Source organism: Parus major, chromosome 9, assembly GCF_001522545.3.
Source record: "Parus major isolate Abel chromosome 9, Parus_major1.1, whole genome shotgun sequence".
Classification (NCBI taxonomy): domain Eukaryota; kingdom Metazoa; phylum Chordata; class Aves; order Passeriformes; family Paridae; genus Parus; species Parus major.
In genome coordinates, this window is record NC_031778.1 from 10,250,312 (window position 1) to 10,267,642 (window position 17,331).

At 34.2% G+C, this 17,331-nt stretch overlaps 1 long non-coding RNA gene across 1 annotated transcript in view; it reads left to right on the forward strand.

Annotated features, from left to right (window-relative positions):
- The window catches only part of LOC107208717, an 18,090-nt gene extending 3,336 nt beyond the window's left edge, over window positions 1–14,754 (forward strand). The window contains exons 2-3 of the long non-coding RNA XR_004498677.1: window positions 12–3,992; window positions 14,399–14,754. This is a non-coding gene — a long non-coding RNA (uncharacterized LOC107208717). The remainder of the gene's footprint in view (window positions 1–11; window positions 3,993–14,398) is intronic.
- Window positions 14,755–17,331: the final 2,577 nt, after the last annotated feature.

The following is a 17,331-nucleotide window of genomic DNA, read 5'->3' on the forward strand; positions in this document are numbered from 1 at the left end:
CTTGTGTGTAGGTAACAATGATCTGTATATATGTGTGTATATATATATTTATGATATATTGGATATATTTAATAAATATGCACTCTGGATAGGGTTTGTTTTGTTTTTTCAGACTCCGCTTTTGAAACAGGCTCACTGCTTCTTGGTCACTCTCATCTTTTCATTGCACTTATTCCCATTAATACTTTCATTCTTAATAAGCCTAACAAGTACCATGTGCAAAAGCATTGTTCCTTCCCTATGTCTTCTGGAAAATCCTGGGTGATTTAAATTTTAGGACTGTGTTTAAGCTTCTCTACCAAAATCAAATTGATGACTCTTGATCATCTTTTGATTAGTTATTATTCCAATGTCCTTCTCCTCTGTCAACTTTCAATTTATAACCTTTTGGTTTATGGCAGAAATTATTTCCCAATGAATGACTTTACCATTTTTACTTTTCAATTTTCTTTTTTATTTTGTTTTATTTTTTAATTTGTTTTCTTTTTTCTCTCTGGAACTGCTCTGAGTTGTTATGAAGGAGAAGTTGGTGTACGTGTCAGAGTAAACATAATAAATAAAAAACAATTCTTGGCCATAAAATGTGTTCTAGGAATCCTGCTAGTATTCATGGGAATGGTGAGTAGTTTTAATTTTATTTGAGTGCATGTAGTATTACACAGAACAGCAATCTTTTTGTTCAAGACTGACATGAGGGATTGCAGTTTGTTTCACGTGTACCTTTTACTATACATGTTTTTAAATCTTGAAATGTATTAATTAAATTAATTAATTTAAAAAATTAATATTTGATATGTCAGTTATAATTTGGCAGGGTTTATCACAAAAAACAATAGATGTTATATGTTTGTACAAGGCAAGCGATGGCTTTAAGCTGAAACCTTGTGGCTTTCAACATTAAATGTAAGATGGCTTGAGAGTGCCACACAAATAACCTTTCAAAACATCTCTTATAAATTGTCTAACAGATGATAAGTACAGGTTTTGAAAAGTGCAGGAGAGGAATCCAGATGGTGGGGTAGTGTAGGAAAGATCAGTCACTCATTTTGGTCAAACAAGGAATATGGACACGCATCCCCCACCCTCAAAAAAAAAGTCTGGTGCTTAATCTGCTTATAGGGCAGGCTGATAACTGGAATGATGAGGCTGGTAACAAAAGAAATGTAATGGGAAAATGATCTGCTCAACGTGTAATTAATACTAGCATCTGTCACCATTTAATGAATGCTACACTAATCAGAAGATTTTGTCATGTTAGTAAAATGTTCAGCTACTTACCCACAAAAAAGACTGGCATGGTACATTCACAAGGCTGCCATGGTTCCGTGCAGTATTCCACACATGATCTGCTCACAGAACAGCCAGGATAACTGAACTCTGTCAAATACACAACTGCAGAATTGTGTGTTTGGCCAGAGATCAGAAACTTGGTTCTCTGAAAGATACACACAGGACATGTAGGTGAGCAAACAGCGTAAGTAACCAGGCAAACAGTTCTGATGAATGTTCTTGTTCTTTACCCCTCATTGCTCCTATTGTTTAGTGTTCGCCTCTACGTCTTCAATCAGTTTCTGATTAAATCAATACATTCTAAGCACAGCCCATTATTTTGGATACTGAATACTACAGTATTTTCTTAAAAGATCCTATAATTAGTTGTTTCAATTTTAAAAATACAGGGTTTTTTCTGGCTTTTTTAGTTGTAAGTAAAAATTCTGAAACTACTGCACTTAAATCTTTAAGAACCTTTTTCTTTAAAAAATCCTTTTTCAATAAACAGCCTAATTCTGTAACTCATCTCTTTAAGTCCTGCACTACAAAAACCCAAACAAACAAAAAAACACCACTACACCACTAAACCGAACAAAAATTAAAGAAAACAAAACAAAATACCCTAACAACTTCTCATTTTCAATAGAATTTCCATTTTAGTAGACATTAATAAATGATCCTTGTAATGGTGGGCTGGCTGATTTTTAGTTGTGAGAATCTTAATGATTTATTAAACCTGCAAGAATAACTACTCAATTTGGGAAAAAAAGTACTCTACAGTTAACTGTTAGTTATATCTTGGGCTTGTTTCTAAGTCTTTATGATGACATTTGATATGTAACCTATTTGACTGACAGCAGATGCCATTTGAAGTGCTTAAACCAGATGGAAGGGGGGGATGGAAATTAACAGATGTTCTAATAGTAATTGAGCTGAAATTAATTTCATGTTACACAGAACAATTTTTGGAAAGATAAGTCTTATTTTAAGTACAAATCTGTGGGAGATCTACCTTTTTCAAAATTCTACTATTTTATTTCCATTTGAAACCTGAGGGATGCCATGCCAGTTGCTACCTAGCCAGATTCTATCCCAGTCTCTGACTTTTCAAACAGAGATTTGTGTTCTTAGCAAACAAAAGGAGCACAGAAATTTCTCAAGAGGGAGGTTTAAAAAAAAATAAATTATGAGCTGTTTATATGGAGGACTCCAACTACATAAAATAGGAACTTGTTGTTGTTGTTGTTGTAAAGTAGAAATATTTCAAGTATTGTTTGTTGAGACCAGGAGAAGGCAGCCATTTTGTCCCAGCTCAGGAAATGCTCTGCTATGCTGACAAGGTGTATTTCCAAAAGACTCCAACATTTTTTGTGGTAGTGGTATCGCCAAATATTAAGCAGTTATTATCAAGAGAATGTTTGTTAAGCCAAAAATACATAGGGAAATCACCTTTGTTTTTTCTGTCTCTAATTCAGATGTCAAAGTACACAGTAGAGCTGATTGGAAAATGGAGATAGTTTCTCTGGAGAAATAATGCTGCACTGGAAAAACATGAATATTGTTGTCAGGTGTTTCTGTCCAAAGCTAAAATAAGTTTATTTAGCAGTGTTGTGATGTGTTATGTCTTGGATGCCTGATGGGACCCCTCACTTATTCCATTATATGCCACCTCTGCGTGTATGCAGTTGCTAGGTCTTATCTATAAGGTTTTGGGGAAGACTTAGGAATTCTTTGGTCATGCTGCAATATTGAAGATGTTTTACAGCACAAGAACTAACATAAGAAAATTTGGGCCTTTAACAATTGAAATGGAATTTGTGATGTGTTTGTGATGTGATGTCAATGCTGGAATTTCAGGGCTTTTGTTACTGGTGAAGCAAGATTTCCCTACAGAAGGAATTACATATAGCAATGTTAGTGGTGGGTTTTTACCTTCCCAGAAGACTCAGTTCTCTTTTTTGGAGGGTGGTTGTTTTGGCTTTTTTTTCCCCACAAACCTTACCAAATGTTTAACCCTGTGAAACATTCATTTATTGATTATGAAATTAGATATATAACTGATATGGAGTGATTATTACTCATGAAGTTATGTTCTTAGCCTGTGAAAATGCAGTGCTGTTGTGTGGGCTTATAAAATTCTTTTTCAGTAGTGGTTGAGCTGTTATTGAAGATGCATTGGGATATTCTTATGGCAGTTTCAATTAAGGTGTCTTAAAGATACTAAAGTAATCTTAGTTAATTCACTGTTAATCTGGTTTTACTATATCACTGAGAGCCTAGAGATGTATTTTTTTTACTTTTGTCTCAGCTGGGTTTTGTCTACTTATAATTTGTCTTTAATATACAGACAGCAGGATCTCACAGAATTGCAATGTTTAAGCTCACATTTTAAGTTTTAGGTATGGTTTTAATATTTGTGGCTTTCTTTAAAAGTGTCATACTTGATCTAGTCCTACCTGACAAGGATGATTTTAGGGTTATGAAGGTATAATAATTTCTCAAGGTAAACAATCACAATTTCTTTCTGCTTAATAATGTAAACATTTCTTGCTGTAACCAAGTCATGTTCATATGTTCCTTACTGCCAGTGCTTGTTCTTTAGAAACAAAGAAAGATTTTTTTATATTTTTCACTTGCCTTACTTAGGAAGTAAATCCTTATCAATCTTGTTCTCTGTCTTGGGATACCTCAGGAATAATTCTACTTTGATGTTACAAAAGGTGAGTTTGTGTTCTTTCCTGTTGTCTTTTCCTTTTTCCTGCTCCAAGTTAGAAAAATAATTATTTCCTTTTTTCTGCTGCTTTATTAACCAAGAGCAGCTTACATTATTTCATTTTCTATGTACACAATAGCATTCATGATGAGGAACTGTCAGATATGTTTACTTGACTCGGCATAACATGTATTTATACTTCTTTTCATTTATCAAAAGTAATTAAATGCACTCAGCAAAGTGTTCAAGGGAAAGAAGGCAAGAAGTATAGAAGACAAAGAGAGAAAAGGTTCATGATTTTTATCTCAGACAAGCTATGAAAGGCCTTATCTAAAGATGCACCAATGCAACCTAAAAATTATTTTTAAACAAGGTTGCTGGTGTAAACTGCTCTATGGATTTTTATTCTAAAGATTTGCTTGATTTTGATTTGGTAGAAGCTAAATCAGTTTGTGTTAAACTGAAATAAGCCTAAATAAGACCAAAGTAAAAGTGCCTGCAGATTTTGGATGGACTTAATGAAATTAGATTAAAATTGTGCACTGGGTACAACCAGTGGCTGAATTTGTTGGCTGAAACCTGAATTACACAAATTATCTGCAGAAGAGTGGGAACTAGAAGAGTGAACACTTAGTGCACAGTAAAATGTTTTCTAGCATTTGTTGAAAAACTTAAAATAAAACTGTAGTAGCAGAAGCTGGGAGACTGTCTGATGCCAGAGTTCTAAATAACATAATAGGATGATAGTGAACAATAGAGTGAAAGGAATGACCGCAGATGGGGATTGCAGGCAAGAGAAGCTGTGTAGCTGGAAAGCGTCAAAAAAGCAAGCAGATACTTGTGACAGAAAATGCAATGTATGTTTTAATGCATGTACACACCAAACTATCATGACAAATGATAATGAGAGATTTCAGCTTTTGCTAAGTTGGTGCTACAGCTGAGTTGTACAGTTGTTTCCTCCTGTACAGTTTACAATGAGATTGAAACCTAAAGGTAACAAATGTTAAGTTTCATGTAAAATGAGTAATTAAAAGTGGACTGAAAAATCCTAGTGTTTGAAGAAACAGGAAAAAAAAAATCAACCAACAGGTAGCACATGCTACCTGTAGTACTGGGCTGATAACTGATGGAGAGAAAGGGCACACTTGTTAACGCAGCTTTTTCTGAAAACTGGAGACATGCGTAGGAGTGGAGTGTATCGGAATGCCTACACCATGTGATAGATTCTTTAGTGTTCCTGTCTCCTGATTTGAGGTGGAATTAAGGATGTAAATAGACAGCAAGGAAACTTTGAAAAACACATTGATAGTGTTAGTTTGTTCTTAAAAAATGTGATCAGATTTTACAGGCCAGTGCAATAGATGTTATTCAAAATTTAGAGTAGGAGATGTCAGTGCTCAAAGTGAGCTGCCCACGTAAGAGTATAGGATAGGAAACAGTTTTCAGCAGATATTAGATTAAACTGGTGGCAGATATATGGAAATCAGGAAAATAAGAAATATCCAAGAAGGGAGCAGTGGGATGATTTAACTAAGACTTCATCTGTAATAAACAAGATTGCCAGTTACATGTACAGACCCTGCTAAAAGAGGTGCAGATTCCCTAAAAATTACTTTGCACTATAACACTACTGTACTTCAGGATGTTTTTTACAGATAGCAGAAGTCTGACTGCTCTGTTCTGTTGTTTGGAGTTTTTTACTCTAATAAAGAGGAAACAAACTCAAACTCAAATGCAAAAAAAAAAAAAGAAAAATAAAGACATTCAAAGCATTGACTAGATCTGAAATTGAAACAGTGAGACCTTGAAACTGAATTAAGGAGGACAAAACTAAAAGAAATGGTTTTAAATTAGACCTGTCAGTATCTTATCCATCTAGAAAAGAATGTTATGTCTTGCACATAGCTTGCATGCTTTGTTCTGTTAAGTAGTGGAATAATCTCTTTGTGGCGGTCTGATCTAGGTCTGCCTGTTTAATCACATTAATAAATGGCAAGTATCATGCTCATAATTGAAGACTCTGATCCTCTAGAGTAATAAAATAGAGTAATATTTTATTCCCTCTGGTAGTTTTGCTTTCCCTTCAGCACATCCCCTCCCTTCTGCATTGTCTCTCGCTCTTGTATTGTTTCTCTGATCTGTGTGCACAAGTCTGTACAAAGGGAGACCTTAGCTTCTAAAGCACCTGTGCTGTAAGCAGCTGTGATAAACAGCTTTACCTACTTTTTTTTTTTTTACTTTCTTTACTTTTTATTTATTCTCTCTCCCACCCACAAGCTCTGGGAAATCTGAGTAAGAAAAATACTAAAATAGGAATAAACCAGGTATGTAACTGAGAGAAAGTGAAGAAACCATGGCAAGACAATAGATTTCAAATAGTGCTCAAATATATCTACTGCAATTCCCAAAGGAAAAGACAGTTATTATTTCCAAGCTTTTTATTGTATCGTCCTCCTGTATTTTACTAAAAGGATTTTCAGATGCTCTAAGTGGGAGCCTTTGGTAGTCATGCACACTCACACGCAAAGCTAATCCCTTGGTTTAAGTGGGTTGATGTTTCCAAGTGTAAGTGAAGTGAGGGAAAAATTATCAGCTTCATAGTTGCTACATGTAAAATTTTGGAATTGAGACATTTCTCTTGATGCACTTGAAATACTTGTTAAAAGCATCACACAAAACAGTTTGCCTTGACACGAGGAAATTATCTTTTTTCCGTGTCTCAGTCTTACCTCTGAACTCTGCTAAAGTCACTGTTATATTTTTGTTTGATAACTAAATTGTTTTAGCTTTCCTTGCTATTAATAGTAAAACTTCTTTTTCTCCAAAACCAAAGCAGACATAGGGAAGAGAAGTATGTGGGTTTCCATGATGACTAATATGGTCCTGTGAAAAATCTATACAAACCTTGAAGTAGACACTGTTGTCCAGAATTTCAACACAATGATGTGTATGGGTTTCTCTTGTATAACAGTTACCTTTGCACAGCTGGGTATTAGGTTTTACACTTTAGACTCTTTGGCATATGTGAAGTGGACATCTCTTAGAAATATTGAAAAATGGACTATGTCTAGTAAATGCCACATAAATCTACTTCTGCTTCTCATGAGTGCACATAAGAAGGAAACTATTATCTTGTAGAGATGTAATCCTACCAGTGTAGACAAAATAGTAATTTGTATCATTTCCTTTACTATAGCAAATGCAGATGTTGAGGTTTCATATCAGTTGTGAAATGAAGGACGGACCTTGTAAGCCCTACCTTAAATTTGAGGAGAAAGTCAATAAATTGCCAAAAGAACAAAAGGATCTAATTTCGCAGACATAGCAGGCAACAACTAGTACCTATTTGATTTCATACTGTTCATCCCTGAAATGTGGAATGGCACCAGTACATGGCTTTAGTTTAATTTCAGTTTGGTGAATTCTTGCACTATTGCACCCAGGTGTTGTGTTTCGTTTTGTGTGTTTACTCCTAAAAAGTTGTCATTCAAAGACTTCTGAGAGCCCCAAATAAATTAGGACTTCATTAATTTCAACGTCTTGATAGTCCATTTTACTTTCTTTTTAAGGTCAAACCCTGCCAATAATTTTGAGCTACATACCAGTACCAGTATAGTCCCTCCTTCCAAGCTGCATTTGCAGGTGTTCACATTCTTGCATATTAACCAAATCACGACTCTCAAAATAATCTGCTTTGGCCAGTCATATATTTTCATTACCAAGAGTCTAATTGGTTTTGGAGGCAGGAAGTCAAAAAGGAGACTTAACAGATTCTTCAGTTCCACAAGATCTGCATTCTTGCTTTTAAGTTAACCACAATATGCAATTGTAGCCTCACATGAAACAATTGCCTGTGTGTGTTATCGTTCCACAGCAGCTTATCCCACAGGGATCAAAATAGCATTGGCTTGAGCTGGGTCAGTGTCCATGCCTAGGATAGCCTCACTCCAGCTCTTTCTAAAGTTAAGAAACATTTTATTTTAGGGTTTTTTGCAAATACCTGTCCATTGTCATGCTAACTGCTTCCATAGTTCAGACACAAGACATGGTTGCCTCTTGGTGAAAACTGAGTAAAATTTTAAGGTACATGTTTTGCATTATTTTAAAGTGACCTAGAAGCCTCAGCTTCATTCACTTTCTGAATGAGCATAGCTTTGTCAAAGCCTAAAGATTGTTGTTGTCCAGCTCAAATTTTCCTTTAATTCTTATGCAGTCAAAGCTGCAGAATGGATGAAAATGTAAATGTGTGAAAAACTTCACTATAAAGTAAAAAACACCTCTACTACAGTATCAGCTTCTCAATCAGATTGTGACTATTTTAGATTAGAAAAAAACTATGATGAGAGGGTGCCTTTTCATAAGTAAAAATTTTAGAAATATCTAATTTATAGTTATTTCCTTTAAGATATTTCAGTAATGCTGAATATTTATTCCACTTTTATTTTGCAAAGATTTTTAAGTGAGGGTGAAATGGGAAATTTCTTAACCAAAATGCATGGAAGAAAATTGTTTTAAAACTAATAGATTCATTTGAAATTGTAGTAAAAATGCAACAACAGTTTGCAAGTGAAAATAAGGTAAAATGTGTGGCAGAAGTGTTTAAATACTCTTATTTTGAAATCAAGTTTTTATGGTCTTTTCCAGTCTACAAAAACCCAACTAAAAGCACAGGCTTTTTATAAAAAATATGATGGAGAAGTAATATAATATGGGATGAAATAGTCTGGGAAAAGGGATTTAGTAGAGATAAAGTCTCTAAGACTGAGAGTGTGACATTTTCTATGTAGAAGACACAATGGCTCCTTCACTGCACAGTGGAATGAGATCTTGGACAATAGTAACAAATCCAAGGCTAAAAACAAAGACTGGGGATTTAGACCATTCACCTGGGACAGAGGATAATGTTTTACTCTAGATCTGCTCAATCTCAACAACATTATTTTCTAAATTCTGTAGTCACCTTCCTTCCCCAATGAATTAAAGGAGAATAATTTAAGGGGAAATATTGCCTGTAATCTGAGAAATTGTATTTTGAGTTAGTTTTAATCAAAGCAAAAAGATGAATCTGAAGAAGTTTGAAATCCTAAAATGTTTACTGGGGAAGGAGAAAGTTTCTCATATTTGCCTTTGTACAGGGTTTCACAGTTCACACTGTGTCAGCTTACCCAGACGTTTCTTATTATGCAGTATGAGTCTGACATGTGAGACCTGTCTTTACTTCTATAGCTTCTGAGTAAGATTAAAGGAAGAGTGAGACTCACACCCCTAAAAGTTGGCTCACCATATGACAAATTTCAAATATTATTTTCTCATACAATGTAAAGAGTTCTATGCTTCTGGTAATCTACAGATGCATTTTGACAATAGATACTTCCTAAATAGTTTATTTTTTGCTAATTTTCACTTAAATATTTTAGTTGTTTTATTTGATCAAAAAATTGCAGTGACTTTTAATCTGAAACCTTGTTTGGCTGCTGCTGTTTAGGTTTGGGTTTGCTTGTTCTTTCCTTTTCTCTTTTTTAATGAAGAAAATGCCAATGGAATAAGCAGTGTGGTGGTAGTGAATTCCTTTACCACTTGCACCTCCAAATAACACCGAGAATGGAATGTGTCCATGGTAACCAGGATGCACTCATAACACTTTCCATTCTTCATCTTTTAATCTATGCAAATAGTATAGTATTATAAAATCTATGCAATATTTTTATTTGAAATACCACATGCTAACAAATTACCAAGGTAACTGCAATTTGTCCTGGATATTTGTACATAAAGAAGTTTTTTAATGGAGTGGTGCTATTGGCAGTTTGTTCTGCTGTAAAACAAAGAATAATGTTGTGAAAAATCCCAGTGGTGTTCAATAAAATTACTTAGATATTTTACTTTTTCTTTGCCTCTGCATGCTGGCTTGATCTTTACATTTTGTCTGAGTTCTGTGGCAGTGTTCTTCTTGGTACAGCAATTAAGAGGAGGCAATGTTATGGAAGTATGTATTTCAGTAGTTTTTTTGCAATTCCTATTAAAATGCCTTGGAATTTATACAACAATAATTTGGAATTGTATGACAATACTGGAAGAAAATAATTTTTTATACCCATATTAAATCATCTGCTCTAATGGACAAGGGTATTTAATTTGCAGAGTATTGACTTATATTCCATTTTAAAGTTTGTTAGCTTCTCTAAAGATAAAAATCTTTTTCAATAATCTAAACACACATATGCCCACTCTAGTGTTTGGAATAAATATGTTCTTGGGCTCTCATGTATATTTAAGATTACGTTATAGATAAATTCACTCATACACACAAGATAATAAACAAAAAGTATATGGAATACATACTATGAAAAGTTTGTCTTGCTTACAGCAGTGCAGACTTTGAGCATCTGCTATCTGCATACACTTTGTTTTGTTGTACTGTATATCCCAGACTGAAAACTATTGATTAATGTACTTTATAATAGATTGTCACCTTGAAAACTCAGTTTTATGAGCGTGCTGACATAGTTTCTAAAGACTTTTCCAGGACAGTAACTGTAAACATAGATATGTGTACATTCTTTCTGATTCACGTCTTTTGATGGACATCTCTCATGGCCAGTGCAGTTAGGAAGGTGTTATCCTGACCATCCAATCCCTGGCCGTGGTCAGAAACCCATAAATTGAGAGAGAAGAAATAAAGTTTTTCTCTTCCTTTCACCACACCTCGAGCTGTGCCTGTGTGACTCATTTCATGTCCAGCTGTAATAATAGATCCCAACACATTGTAATCTGTGGTGCAACATAGCTCTGTTTTTTTAAGAATCAGACTTCTAAAATTGTATATAATTAATTTTATGTATAGACTTAGAGATTCAATCTGTAGAACATTGTTAGGTATGCAAGTTCAAAAGTTTAAAAGCAGTGGTTATTAATTGTTTTTAATAAGTGTTTTTGGGGGCAAGTAGCTATTTTTCAGTTACACTTGGCATTTGCATGCTGAGAAATGGGTTAGTTTGTTTGTTTGTTTGTTTGTTTTTAAAGAAATGTCACTTCCAACAGTAACATGAAAAGGTCAGGAGAAAGTCTATTAGCCATGTTTCTTTTCTCCTTTAACAATGGAGTTATTCTCATATATATTCTCATATTCTTGTGGACCATATTGAAGGCTATGCAAGCTGAGGAACATGTTAGGTAGTCTCTTCTTTCTCTACTTTTGTATCAGTTTTATTTTGACCTTATTCTCACTTCATGTTTTCCACAAATAAGAATGGAAGTAGCCTTGTGTGCTGCTTCTCCCTCCACTGCTAGTGATAAAAAGAGCTTTAGGAAGTATAGTACAGCATTCACTGTCCTATTATCCCTGTGCTGGGCTGGAAACATTCAAGTTCTAAAGCCTTCCCAGGTAGTAACATCATCTATGAAACAGAATGGCAAGGGCTTTATAATCCCTTTTGCATTGAATCCTCATTCCCATTCGTGTATGAAATGATGTTATTTTAACAACAGGGTAGTCTATATTGTTCATGTACATCACAGAAATGTTAATTCCACTGTATCAAATGTTTCAGTGATATAATTTCTTTTTCATGTATTAAATTCTAGAATGCAGTTTGGATTAATATGAGCTGTTTTTGGCTTCAAAGATGCAACCATTTCACTGCAAAGGACTAGAGACTGTGTATTGTAAAATAAAATTAACTTATCTAACTGAGTAGGACTATTTCCTTTTATTCACACAGTAAGATTATTTTACAGAGTACTGCAGATGTCTCTGAGTGTTAATCAAAGCATACATATTTTATATGTATGCAATCAGATATATGATATAGCCATTATGATTACCCCATATAATGATATAGCCACAATAACCATCAAAATGATAGATCTTACCTGGCTATATTTGACATTCAGATAAAGATGTTAAGCATTTATTCAAACTTATTTACTGTTCCTATATATGAGGTATCAACAGGATAAAAGAAAAACTTGAAAAATACTGAAATGATTGGTATAGGCTTGCCTTAGCAGATCATCTGGAATCTGAACTTTAATTTGCAAAGTAGTGATTAAATTGAATGCAACTCATTGGGAGTTGCAAATACTTAATGCTCAACTTTAAAACCTGAATTTTAGCACTGAAACACCAAACAGATCTAAAGTTAAATTTGGCGTTGAGAGATGTAAACCACTGTTGTCAGATCTAAGATTTGTAAAAGTTACCATGTTTTTCAGTCAGTATATGGAAGTATTGACAGTTAACTCAAGGCTTGCTTTTAATTTTTCTTTTTGGCATGCCAGTAGAAAAAATAAAGATCTATGGAGTATGTTTTTTTTTTATACACATGTATGTGATATAATATACACCTCACTAATACTCTCATTTGTCAGTTTTATCACTCATGTCAGGAACCCACCTATAGCTATGACAGTGCCAAGTCCTGACTTTTCTCAATTAAATGGAAGGAAATAAACCAGATTAATATTAGTAACACTGGAATGAATATATGGGGTTTTTAACTTTGTCTGCAACAGCAAGCGAATTTTACTTATGGCTTGGAGCATGATCTTTATGAGCAACTTGTGTGAATGATGATGACTTTCCTCTTGTGTAGGCCCAGCTGTGACAGCAACAAAAAGAAAGTCAATATTAAAAGCTGACACACTGTTCAAGCACATATGTAATGTTTTAAGAGAGCTCAGGGAAAATTACTGGTAGTTAAGACCACTTCTACTCCATCATTTCATAGCTATCTAGTTTACTATTCAGGTTCATTTTTTTATCTCAGTTGCATGCTTTGTAATGCAGATTTTCTTTTCTTTTTCTGTCTCTGAAAATGTGAGTTGAACATGTACTTCTGGAGAGCTTTTCCCAGAGTTTTCAGACAGTCTTAAGTGCTGAGCTTTGAACTGTCCTGTTAGTTTTGATTTTTATAAAATATTAAAATCCCAGTTTAACTTCTAAGCTGCCATTTTGAACACCTGAGAAGTTAGATGGGTATTTCTACTTAACCACATTATTTAACACCTGATACATTGTGATTCTATGAATAAATGGAAAACAAAAACACAGTCTTTATAGTCTTGCCTGTTGAGATATCTTTAAGTGTGTGGTTATTTCTATGAACAATTTTCATGCGGGGGTTGTTAAGACATTTTACACTTGTTGCAGGTGCATTATGGGATGTTTATTGTCCCTTGAAGCCACTGGTAATGTAATTGTGGTCTGATCTTTTAGGAGAACTTTCTTTTGGGTCTGTAGTAATATTTACATAACCCAAACCCTGAATCCACTAATATATTTATCTAATGGTATTTGATACTAATTTCTTCTGCCTTTTTTTCTTTTTATTCTTTCACAGTTGTAGGTGATTTTCAGGTGGTGGAAAATTTCCCTTAGTAATGAATTTCATTGTTTAAGACCTAGAGAAATTATAGCATCCCAGGAGGATAATAATAATTACAAATGTTTGGTGGCATATAATGGAATAATCTAACAATATTGATTGGGAATAAATCTCATGAAAGATGGGATTGCTTTGGCTAACATACTTTTTCCCTATGAATTAATTAATATAAATTAATGTATGAATAATGGAAAAAGCAAAAAGATACAACAGTAAACCTAAATGTATGATAAAGCCCAGCAACATTGATAGTTTCATTATAAGACAATGACAAATATTTTAGCAAGAAATATAGACCAAAAAGCAACATTCTTATGGCTAATAACTCATAATGCTCTGTGCCAGCACATTTGTTTCTATGGCCGTGTGTGAGCCACCCAGATTTGAATTCCCAATCTAATTTGACATAATCAACTGCTAATGCAACAGGTGACTGGGACTATGCAAGTGCAAAATTACTTCGGGAGCAGACAGCCAGGAAAAGAAAGGCAGTGACAACACCACTAAATTAACCCCAAAAGATAGACTGGCCACTGAAAATATCTGAAATAATGATGCATTTTCCCAAAGTTCCATGGAACTATGTGTCCCAGTTAGGTATTGCTCCTCATTTTCTTATAATTTTGGTTCCCAGTAATGGATTAACTTAAGGGGTGTTCGTGTCACAAGATAGAGTTGATCGTGGTTCACAGAGAAAACAGTCTTCTGAAAATTCTAAGCCAAAGACACCTTAATTCAGTAACTGCTGGGGGTAGGTGAGGTGAGCTATGGCCTAGTCTGGAAATGGAGAAGTTCATAACTGCACCTGCAGTCTCATTTGTAGCTTGAGACCTGATAGCACAAAAACACCTTAGATTGGTGAGATCTTGATTTATTTTTTTTTTAAATAAACTGCTTTTATATTCTGATTCTGTCCAGACATTAAAAAACAATATTTACAGATGTGACTTCATAATTATCCTGGTTTTATTATGAACTTTAAAAGTGTCATTTTCTAATGAAGTTTTGTTTTTCTCATCAACAGCTGTGGTAGGCATCATCTTATGGAATCATCATCTTATTTGAGTAAGTTCTCCAGGGAGGTGCTGGAATCACTGTCTCTGGAAGTGTTCAAGAGGTGTCTGGATGTGACACTTGGAGAATGATTTAAGGATGATTATGGTGGTGCTGGGTTGATGGTTGGACTGGATGATCTTGAAGGTCCAGCCTTGGTGATTCTGTGATTCCATGATTATTTACACCAGTGGAGGAGATCTGCTTTCCCAAAAAGTATATGAATCTTGGGAAAGAGGTTTGGTGGTAGGGGGAGGGTACAACTATTTATCTCTTTTCAAGAATAAACTTGAGTGTATCTTCACTCAGAGTCTCAGATAAGACCAACACATTCTCTATGATTTGCTTATTAAAATCTAACACTTCCTACAGCACAATTGAGAGATTTTTAGCCCTGCTGAGTTCATGTGGCCTGCACTTCTATGTTTAGGTTTGTACTTGTTACATTTGTGTTTCTGATTCCCTATTATAGCTTTTGCAACTGATCAATTTCAAGTGAATTTGATAGAAAGAATACCACCTGAGGCTGTTGGGTAGGGCTGCAAGTGAGCCCTGTTAGTGTTCCATGGATGGAAAGGCTGCACATTCTGAGCTCAAGGGTCTGGATTTATGAACAAACCATGGAAAAAGTTTCAATCAGCACTCACAGTCCATGACACAACCAATCTTTAATTCCAGTTATTACTGCTTGTTTTGACTAGAAGGGGAATGAGTATGTCCTGAACCAACAGAAAATAGACTGCCTGTTGAACTTGGCTCAGGCTCAGAGAGGCTTTAAATATACTGGGGTATTGCAGATGTTCCTAATTGCTCCACTAGTTGAAGTAAAAAGTTGTACCACATCTAAATTCATGGCAAAATTATTCATCATTTTTTATAAATTTGAGTTTTCAAATATTATTTCTATCAAGTTCACTTGAAATTGATCAGTTGCAAAAGTTATAACAGAGAATCAGAAACACAAATGTAACAAGTACAAATTTCAAATACTTTCAAAAGTAGCCTTCTATACATTTTTTATTGACCTCTTTTTTTTATTATTTACCTTATAAAAGTAGATTTGAGATGTGAATATACTCTGGTGAGAAGGATTCTAGCTTACTGTTTTTTACTCATTGCTTGTAGTGTAAGGTTTTCCTGCAGCATTTGATATTAATGTCACAATGAAACATCTGTTTTACGTTATGTGGGTACATTGATTTAGATAATTAAATTATTGCTAGCAAGCAGTTTTCTGCTGTTTTTCTGTGTTTTTAGTAGGTTACAAATAATTCAGTAGGTTATAAATAAGATCTGCCTGCTTTTTCTTGAAAAGTCTTATTTGTGCCTCAGAGGTTTCCTACCCTATGGGAAGTATTGAAAGCCACAGTTGCCATTCTTTTCTAAAATGTAGTAATTTCTTCCTCCTTCTAAAAGTATCTCTAAACTGGGGGGGTTCCCCTCTGTTTTTTGTAAAAATTGTAATATAAAATAAAGGTGTTTTCTTTTTAGAAAGTTGCTAACATAAATAGAAGTATTACAACTATAAATTAGTAAGTTTGTGAGTTGTATTGTCATACTGATATTATTTCTGTCCATAGTTCTTGCTGTTCCACACAGTCAGATGTTTTTACACCTCCTCACCTCCTGTTAAGAGCTTTGCTGCTTCTAAGTATTCACACACTATTATCTTTCTATTAATCCTCCACAAATATATATATATATATATGTACATAAATATATACACACTGGGAGAAGATATATATATATATATATATATATATTCTGGAATAATATTCTAGTTGTCTTTACTGATTTATTTGCCAACTGAGGGTTCAAATAAATACTTCTCACCAGATCCATGGTTTGCTGATAAATATTTGGTACACCTCTGCCACTAAAATGTTTTTCTGTTAAGGGTTGGTATTTCCTGTCATTAGCATTATAGGTTTTCTTTCCTATAAATTTATCTCTTTTCATGTGATTGGGATTTTTAGAGAACTTTTTTTTTCTAAGGTGCCTGAATTATTAACATTACCATTTTGCTAAATTTATAAGATCTACCATCCAGCTGTAAACATCCATGTTTGTTTTGAGATGTTCTCTGTTCCTTTTGGGCAGTGAAATAATGTATCATTATGTTTCTTTTCATAATTTCATGAAGCCAAGAGGAATAGAGCATGGTTTTGTATTTGGTTTTGCAGTGATGGAAAATTGATTGATGATAGTGTTGAGCAATAGAAGAGAGGTCTACTTATATTTCTGGATGAGTGAACAATTAGTACAAGTCATCAAATATTCTCCAACACTCTCAGAACGAAAATTTCATAGAAAACTTAAAATTCAATAGATTTTTCACAGTTAGTCCATTGTTAGCTTCACATATATTAATAAAAAAAATTATATACTAAATATATTTTAGAATAGCCAAACCAGATCACCCTATTATTTCCAGAAATAAATACTTTCTAATAAAGAAAAACTCAAATATTTGTGTGGTAGCCTTCTTGATCATTCAACATTAAATAGATGTACAGTGAGAATATTATTTATCTTCATCATTTCCAGGATGAGAAGATTCAGAGCATTCTTTCATATCAGCTTTAATTAGATCAGCCCCACCATTTTTAGTTGACTGTGTAGATCATTTTGTATTTGCATAAGGAATTTGAGGGAAATTACCAACTATATAGAACTGAAATGCTTGGGATGCAAAAAAGCAAAGGAGAACTGACAGCAAACTGATTCTGCAGTGTGATACAGCATGGAAAAGAGAACTGCAGATTATTGGGCCAGCTACCCAAAGACATGAACGAAGATAAGGTGATAGCTTCCTCCCATATAGTTACCTCAGGAATATTTGGGCAGTAAAAAGGAAAAAAAAAAAATTAACATCTTAACAGTAAAATTGGGTCATTTTCAAAG